This window comes from Melospiza melodia, chromosome Z (assembly GCF_035770615.1).
Source record: "Melospiza melodia melodia isolate bMelMel2 chromosome Z, bMelMel2.pri, whole genome shotgun sequence".
In the NCBI taxonomy this organism is placed as follows: Eukaryota; Metazoa; Chordata; class Aves; order Passeriformes; family Passerellidae; genus Melospiza; species Melospiza melodia.
This window is the reverse complement of record NC_086226.1, coordinates 55780326-55789321: the sequence shown is the minus strand read 5'-3', so window position 1 is coordinate 55789321 and position 8996 is coordinate 55780326.

The window sequence follows — 8996 nt, the reverse complement described above, 5'->3', positions numbered from 1 at the left end:
AGCTGCAATACCTGGGAAACCCACCATCCAAAAGCAAGCCTTAATCCTTGGTCATACCTGACCTGGTATCAGGGTCCAAGCTGGCTGACCTCTGCTCTGCCTCTCAGGGTGTGGTGCCTTTCTTGGAAGGCTGGTCCTGGAGCGTGGTCCCTGCAGACACGTGGGGCCATGTGCCAGCCTCAGCATGGCAAACCTCACTGCTTTGAGGGCAAAGAGTGAACAGATTAAATGAAGACTGTTCTTCAGAAGCAGGATTACAGAATATCCCTTAAATTCATCAGGGATTTGTTCAAATACAGGAAGATGCTTTCTGAGTCACTGACAGAACTAGCATGATTTGTTGGCTTCTTTTTTTAATGGATAATTGAACCCAGACCGAGTGATGTAGGCTCAGGTCTTGAAACCACCAGTGGTATTAGTTGTGCAATAAATGGAAAACTGAATCTTGCTCAACTTATAACAGTACTTTGAATTTAAAACTAAACTTGCTCATTATATTGGTTTAGGAAGCAACATTTTCAGCAGCTGCTGCCTATCTATAAAAGCATGTGTTTTTTCCCTTTTCTTTTCAGACTGAAAGGAAAATAACAAATCCAAAAGCCAATAGACTAAAAATATCTGATGGATATAATGAAAAAGATGAAGGGAGACAGATGACACACAGATGAGTTTTGCTTAAGAATGTTCAATAGTGAGTAGTACTGCATTTCTTCTTCATGTTCTGTGCCTTTTCATCCACACCTCCATCTAGCCTCTCTCCTGCCAGTGCTTGTTTTGTCGCAGCCTGTAAAGTCCAGGGCCTGTTGAGGCAGAGTGGCAATGGCTCACATCTGCTCAGGTCCTGCACCCACGACAGCGCTGCAGGACGTGCACAGCCTATATAACTCTCAGAAGCTTAGCAAAAGTAATGGTCATTTAAAAGCCCAAGAGCTTCTGCAGCACTGAGACTTGAACTACTTTCAGAAACATTCCCTCAGCTGAGCTGCAGCCCAGGACTGTCAGCACCCCACAAGTGAGCTGGGTTGAGGAAGGACTCTGCAACATCAGCACAGGAATCCTGCAGGCACAGAAGGGCACAGAAATCTGAGAGCACAGAAAACTTCCTTCTCCTTTCTTCAGTACTAACTCTGCCTTCATCACCAAATGGACCAGAATTAGCTGTACCCAGGAGCTTGAGGAGAGAAGGAAAGGGCTGTGGATGTCACTCTCCATTTTCTAACAGGAGTAACCTGGTACTGAAGAGAGCACCGTGAGTCAGGAGAGGTCAGTCCCACAGTGCTGCACTTGTGGTGCTGTCCTCTCCAGAGCAGGTGCAGCTGATACTCAGGGCTTGCCTTCCTGTTTGGACATTTTCCAGGGTACAGGCTTTCCCAGCTCACATCTGCTAGTGTTCCTGGATTTGGGATAGCTGCTGTTTCCCTGGAAGTGGGTAGAGGACTGTTTTATATTCTGCCAAGAGCCACTGGCATCTAGACAGTTTAACCAGAGCTTATGGAAGCACTTTTAGCTAAAACAAATACTGAAGTTAAACCTTTATATAGTTTGAAAGTATTTATGGGTGTTGTTTACCAAGCAGTTCTGTCTGATTTGAACCAGGATTAGTGCTGAAAAAATTACATTCTGGCCCTTCCCTCTTCTGTCAATTCTCATTTCTCTTCAAAGCTGTAGCAGCAAGCTCATTGGGCTGCAAACAGTGCCCTCAAAGCCAAGTGACAGCTTCTTCCTGCTGGATGAGTGAGCTGAACTGGCTGAGCATGCCAGGTATTAGTCAGCACCCAAAAGACTGCAAAGCAAGGGTGGATAGGACAGGTCTTCCCCTTCTAGTGCAACACAGCATTAGATTAATTTAAGAAACCCAGGAAAAGTGGATGATCAAAATTTACAGTGTTGGGACTAGTGTGCTGACTAATGGCAGAACCTGGTTAAAATCTCTTCTGTTGCAGGCTAGGCAGAGATTCACACCAACCAGAATCTAATATACCTCACCAACCAGAATCTAATATACCTAGCCTTACATATACACATCCTATATAAACTCTCTATTACTCCCTCTCCATTTTTGCCAAAACATACTGGACTAAAGTAAAACTAAAAAGTAGAAAAAAACAAAACATGAGAAGCACAGAAGTTGCTGCAACAGAGTACCTAACTGCTGCCATCTGTCCTGACTCCAGCTGTAAACACACATGCTCTCTCACACCAACACCAAACAGGAGACGTCAGCCTTGGTCACATTTGTTGATCAGTTGCCAGCAGTCTCCTGATCAAAACACATGGACTAAGGCTTTGAACTGTGGCTATCATCCAGAAGAGCACCTGCTCCTCTCTGCCCCAAATATGTAGTTATGTTAGCTGCAGCATGCTTAGTTTTATTTACTGTTTCCCACTAACTACACTTTTACAGGACACTTAGGTAAGCTGAACACAGCACTTACTAAGCTGGCAGAATTAGACTCCCTCTTGCAATCAGTCCAAAGGGACTCTGTCAGAACTGGACGTACAGGGCTCTCCAGGAAACCATACCAGAACGTGGGCTGGCTTTAGAAAGAGTGGCTTATCTTATTTTCCAAGTGCCTTGTTTACCCGGACTGTGGATGAACAAGGGCCTTTCGTTTCCCAAGACTCTTTCTGCATCATGGGGAGTAATGAAGAGGACTTGTATTTGCCTCCAGCTGCCATTTAAAACTGTCTCTGCTCCCTGCAGAAAGCAGTGTAGATGTTTTCCAAAGGTGAGTGCCATTTTCTAGTCTGATTATTTCAACACTTAATTATTCCATTCCCACTCCCCTGAGCGTTTTATTTACTTGGCTTGTTGGAGCTGGCAATCACAGGTAGGCTTCAGGGAGCGGAGGTTAGGAGAATCACATCTGGCTTCCAAGATTTGAAACTGTCACTGTAATTCAATGCCCTGATGGATTAAAAGCTAGAAGGAAGGACTATAGCTATTTATGATATAGCAAAGCTACACAGCTTGTGAAATTTGTTCCTCATGCAAGAACATCAACCTTTTTTTGACCCTAAACTCTGACTTCAGTCCTTAGCATCTGAACACTGCACCTTTGATCAACAGCTACTAGTACATAATATTCCCAAGCATCAACAAGGTTGAGAAGCCACATAATTCACAGATTTCCTTATTTTTCACATCCCCATTCTACCTTCAACACCAGTTTCCTTCCATATAATTAATAGAAATAGCAGGAGATGACAGAGAATATTGAATAAAGTCCTTCTTAAGGGTTACACTGCAGCCCTCCTCTCCACATAGGGGCATCCAAGCCAGTCCCTTTGTCATGTCACCTACTGCATCTCTGCCCATCAGGAATAAGACAGTGATATTCCTGGCTGATGCTGGGAAATGTGAGGATACAACGTGTCATCTGAACTTCCCTCTACCCTAATACTGTGGAACACTATGGCTGTGGTTTTAAATATGTTTTACTATATAACATGATTTGGACAACACTTCTCATCAACAGTGGGACTGATTCAAACACTAATAAGAGGAAGGACATCCTCGCAATTAAGCATGTGTCAGATGAAAACTAAGTGGCAGAGGCAGTTTAATAACCTTCCACCACACCCCGCCTGATGGCAACAGAGCACTCAAAAGATCCCTGTTGTTGGCAGTGCTAATAAAGGCCTTGTCAGAAATACAAACATGACACAGTATGTCTCCAGCTGGGATTTTTAAGTGCTGGAAAGCACCCCCTGGTCCACAGTAGAGAGTCTTCTGCTGGGCACACGGAGGAAACACTTCTACCAAGCAGAGGAGGCAAGAAATCAGACTCTCTTGGATTGAAAGACTGTGCCCTTGGACAATATTTACAATGAGCAATTCCAGCCCTGCTTCTTAGTTGTCTTGTTTCACAATATAGCCAAAATCACTTACACTACAAGATTCCCATACTTCATTATGTTTCCTAGATTTGAAAAAGACAAATTAATTAACGTGGGAGATAAGTTTTAAAAGTGGAAACTGCAGAAAGAGAATACAAACAGCTTCTTGTTACAACTAAAATTACTGTATATGCAACTAATCTGCTTCCCAAAGTTGTCATTAGCACTGTTTGCACACTTAACTTTTTGAGGTCAACCTCAGCACTGGCATAGAAATGTAAGCCCTTGAGTTGGCTGAGATTAGGTCAGCAGATCAGTTTCTCCAAGCTACAAATGGAAATTGGCTTTAGCTCATGCAAAATGTGGCTCTGGGCCGGGTGGATGCTAATAATAAGGTTGCAGTGGCATAACAGTCTTCATACGTGCTGTGTACCTGTGGATGCAAGGCTCTGAATTCCTCGTAGGGCAGGTGGTGTTCCTTCACTCTGAGCCGGGGGCAGGGAGAGGTGGGGCCGAGTGCTGCAGCGGGCCTGCCCAGGCTGTGCTTCCTCCCCTGCCACAGCAGGCCTGGGAGCGCGGCTTTGGCAGGAAAACCCCGGCAGCTGCCCCAGCAGAAGGGTCTCGCTTTGCCTGCCCCTCTCCAGTGGGAAGGTGTTGGGAAGCACTGTCTGTGGGAGTCCCCCGCCCTTCTCCTGGCCCTTGTTCTGGAGTGGTGCAGGGCATGGGAAGGTTGCCATAGTGCCTTGGTCTGGGAAGTCATGTGGGGTGGGTGTGACCTCTCGAGCACCTGCCCTCTTGTTTGTGTTCCTGAGGGCGAGTACATTTCGGTCGGTAAAACACCTTCTTCTCTTGGTATACTTTTGGTATTCATTTTGTTGTTACTGTGTGTTTCCACTCCATTGTTTTCTGCATTCAGGAAATTGTAATCTCAGCCCATTGCCTCTGCCTTTGTCCCTCCCTTATTGGAAGCTTCGGAGGTAAGGGGAGTGGTTTATTTGGGTTTAATTTCCTGCTGGTGTTAAACCACCGCGACTTCTGTCTGCTATGCAAAGGCACACTGAAGCTATGACTCCACTGTGGTAGGTGTGTATCAAGGGGTTGTGGCTTCAGACTGATAGTGGATTACAGGAATTTTTTAATACCAGATTTTGAAACTAATTTTTCTAACAACAGAAACAATTTGCATATTGTTAGAATTGTTACTTCAATTACCAGTCAAGTTGGCAGAAAAGTCTCTTTTAGGAGATTATGGACAATTTCTGTTTTTCCATTGGAGAAAACTTTTCTTTTAGAGATTTCAGTGAAACACATTAAAAACAATGTGCATCAGAGATGATGATAAATATTTGCCGAAAACAAGTGTTTTTCAGCAATTTTTATATATATTGGCTTCACTTCTAGAAATAAAAAGGTGTAGCCCGATGAACTGTGAAAGAGGCAGGAATGTTTCCCTTAGTGTTTAATGTAGTACTACAACTTCAGACAAACATCAAACTTAAGTTTAATGAGACCCCTTTGTGATTATGAAGTGTGCCCCTGATCTCACTGGTGGAATGTGAAAGATGCTTTAAGTCTAGTGCACCATAAAGAAAAACATAAAACAGTTGGACCTCTCTTCTCCTCACCAGATGCCATGTTTTGGTATTTACAGGTATATCCATGGGAAATTCAGAGATCACATCCACACTGTGCAGATGAATTTTGCTGGAGTTGGGCACATGGTTGAGCTGGTGGTAGAAAGAGGCCCTTGGGACTATCATGTTTATCTAACAGGCACCCAATGCACTCACTTTGACCTGTGCTCTCCTGTGCAATGCCTGGTTCACCTGATGCCACAGACAGTGTTTCTCATGAGTGATGTAGTACTCCTTCTTGCAGTGAGCAATTTAAAGCAGAAAGGTAAGTCTGATAAGGGAATTGTGAAAATACTATGCTAGCATGGAAGACTGAACAATTAACTGAACATCCTTATAGAAGATGAATGTATAAAACAAGGCAGAATTTCTCTCTGGCATGCTTTTCTTTGGTGACTGTGGGAGTTCTGTAGAGCTTTCCTAGCCATGAGAGTGAGAAATAGGGAAACTGCATGATGCTAAGTCACAGCTGGGGAGGTTGTTCTTCCTGTAAGTCTCCTTTACCTTCTGCTGAAGAATATTCTCCCTGTTTTGCTAAGTATAAACCAACAGTATGTCTTGGACAATGAATGGCAAATGGGAAGTACATGGTAGCTTTGTATTCATCTATTAGATGTAGAACCAAATAGGCAGCTGATTAGGTTCCTTCTGTATTTTCCTGGAATGGCAGCAAAAAGTGATTTGCAAAACATTTCTCAGGCCAGTGTTATTACCTGGGATAAAAAGGCCTCTTTCCATTAGCACTTGCAAGCTTTGTGCCTTGATTCGGTTCTTGAAGCCTGCATGGAAACTGTGTTAATCCACCAGTTGAAACATTCATGCAGCCCCTTTCTGAGCTTCTATAAGCAGATTAATACTGCAGATGATGCCTCTGAAACCTGTACTGGTACCTGACTACCAGATCTAGCAGCTGCAAGTGATATTTCCTTCTGACTGTAAGCAACTGAGGAAATTTAGCCCATCCTATCTGATTCTAATTTGGTTATGGTGACTCACCTCCATGCATGTTTTCCAGGGTAATTGTTACACCATTCTCTAGCTGGCAACACAATCCCCAGGGGTCTGTAGAAAATATTTATTTTATGTGTTCTAATTGTAGAAGATGGTGGTTAATTTCTTAAGTACAAGCAAATCTGAGTCTAATCCTAGCTATCAGGTGTTATTGGGAAACACTTCTAAAGAAATATCTTTCTTGCTTCTTCTGCAGATACATACCTTAGGAATGATGAAATAATCCATACTGTAGGCTTAGGAGAGTAAGAGATGTTTCTGTCCTACAACTCATCCGGACCTACACTGATTTTCATATGCACTGACACATTGCCTTTGGCACAAAATTCCAGACTTGTACTGGTTGTTTTTCCAGTAATAAAAATTTTGGCTTAGCACTAATTGATTGCACTCAGCGCTCTGCAGAATACTTTTTTCTCGCATTTGCAGCTAATAGAAAGATGTAAATATCATAGCAAGTTATAGAGCTTTGTAGGTAAATTTAGTGATAACGGGATTCGCTGCTAACCTTCTCTCTGTGCTTCTTTTGCTTAGCTTGATTGCTACATCTGTTTTGACTTGTAAGCAGTCCTGTGTAGGGGGTCTGAAAGTGAAGCTGATTCATCTTTCATGGGAAATGGACTAGTCACACTATAATTCTTTGTGGCCAGGGTAAAAAAGTTGATTTTGCAATGCAATGAGCAGCTCAAAAAGTGAAGCACAGGATGACTCAAAGAGTCATACACAGGCTGTCTTTTAACATCAGCAGTCAGGCCCCTCTAATGCAAGAACCTTCCCCTCTCTCCCGTGTTTCTCTGACAGCAGTTTTGAAAAGCACAACTTCATCCTCCCCTCCCTGTGCACCACATGCTGGTGTCTCACTCAGTCCTTACTCATGCAGATTCCAACCTTCTCCCCCAGCCCTCCAGCCTTCAATTGCTGAGGTGCAGCAGAAGCATCCTGACTATACTTCCAACACATACAGTCCGGAAATAAACACATATTTCCAGTTACCTTCCAGATAACACATATGCTTCCAGTCCACATATAGTGTCCAGGTGTGTTACAGTCACCTGTGACCGTGCATTCTGAATCCTATGCAGATACAACAGAGAGCATATTCATGAGCCTGGACACAGAGCCACCAGACATGCCTAGACCATTGCAGCAGGCACTACATTTCTGCAAGAGGAGCATGTGGGGGCTCAGGCTGTCAGCATCTCTTTGCTAAGTCCATGTAAGATGCAGCATGTCCAAGCATTCATTCCTGTTTGAGACCTCCTTGTCACCCTGCCCTAAATTCTTCTTAGTCTTCCTTTCTGCCTTGCATATGTGAGTGCATATTGGTAGTGTAGGTGTCCTAGGCTTGGTGACAGCAGGAGCCAGACTTTGGGCAGGGTGGTCCACGTCAGCCTTGTCCCAGGGCAGGCCATTGAATTTTAAGCTACATCAAACTGACTCAGCAACATAATTGGTTTCTGAAAAAGGATCTGTAAATATGCATGTGTTGGATTTGGAACCCACCCAAAGTAGTCTGGCTGATGCAGAAACGCTAGGTCAGTTTGGTTAATGCAAAACTGAACCAGGTCCACCGAGGTCCTCAGCTGGCTTTGAGGCAGTGTAGCTGCTGATCCCACTGCTCCTGTGAAGCTTGCTATGATGAATGGTGTAGCCATACAGAGGAATACCATCCATTCCCTTCCATATACCGCTCATCTGACTTTTGAAGACCCAAGTACTTCTACCTACAAAGTCTGAGTGGCTTGGCTGTAACCCTTTTGGAAACCTTAGGCATTGTTTAAAACCAGTTTTCTTTCTCTTTTTTCACCCACTGCCTTGTCTTCTGAGTCAGACAATGCCTCAAAAGAAATGTGAGTGAATTTCTTTTTCTTTTCTTTTTCTTTTTTTTTGACACAGTGGACTGAGTTTAACAAATAAAAAATCAAATAGAAATAAATTTCAATATTGAGCACAGTGCTTTTAGGCTAGCTTCAAAGATACTGCAATGCTTCATCTCCTCTGACTTAGCCAACAGCAGGCTTCATTAACTTTTCTTGGAGTTACAATTTGGGCATTACTCCTCCATTTCATTGTCAAAGCTGAAATAGTTATGCAATTCAAATTGAGGCACTGTTTTACATGATGCTGTAACACAGCATCTCTGCAATAAAAAGGTTGCAATGAATTAGGGAGGTAATTTCTCCTTTGAGGGAAGAACACAGCCAACAAAGTTTTAGGACCTGAAACTGGCTCCAGCACAGCCGCTCTAAAAACTTCACTGTTGCTCTCTATAAAGACCTGACCATTTAGGAAACTGGCTCCTTTCTAAACCTCCAGGCTCTGTCAATCATGTGACATCTGGAAGTTTCAAAACTCTTGTAGTTTCAAAACTTTTTCAATCACTTGAATCCCAAAGGTCCTAAAACCTGTGACTCTCTTCATCTTACCCTTGTCTCCTCATCCTTTTAAGGTGAGAAAAATAATATATATCCACCTCCACCTGATGCTGTCTCTGGATGCCCTTGGCCTACC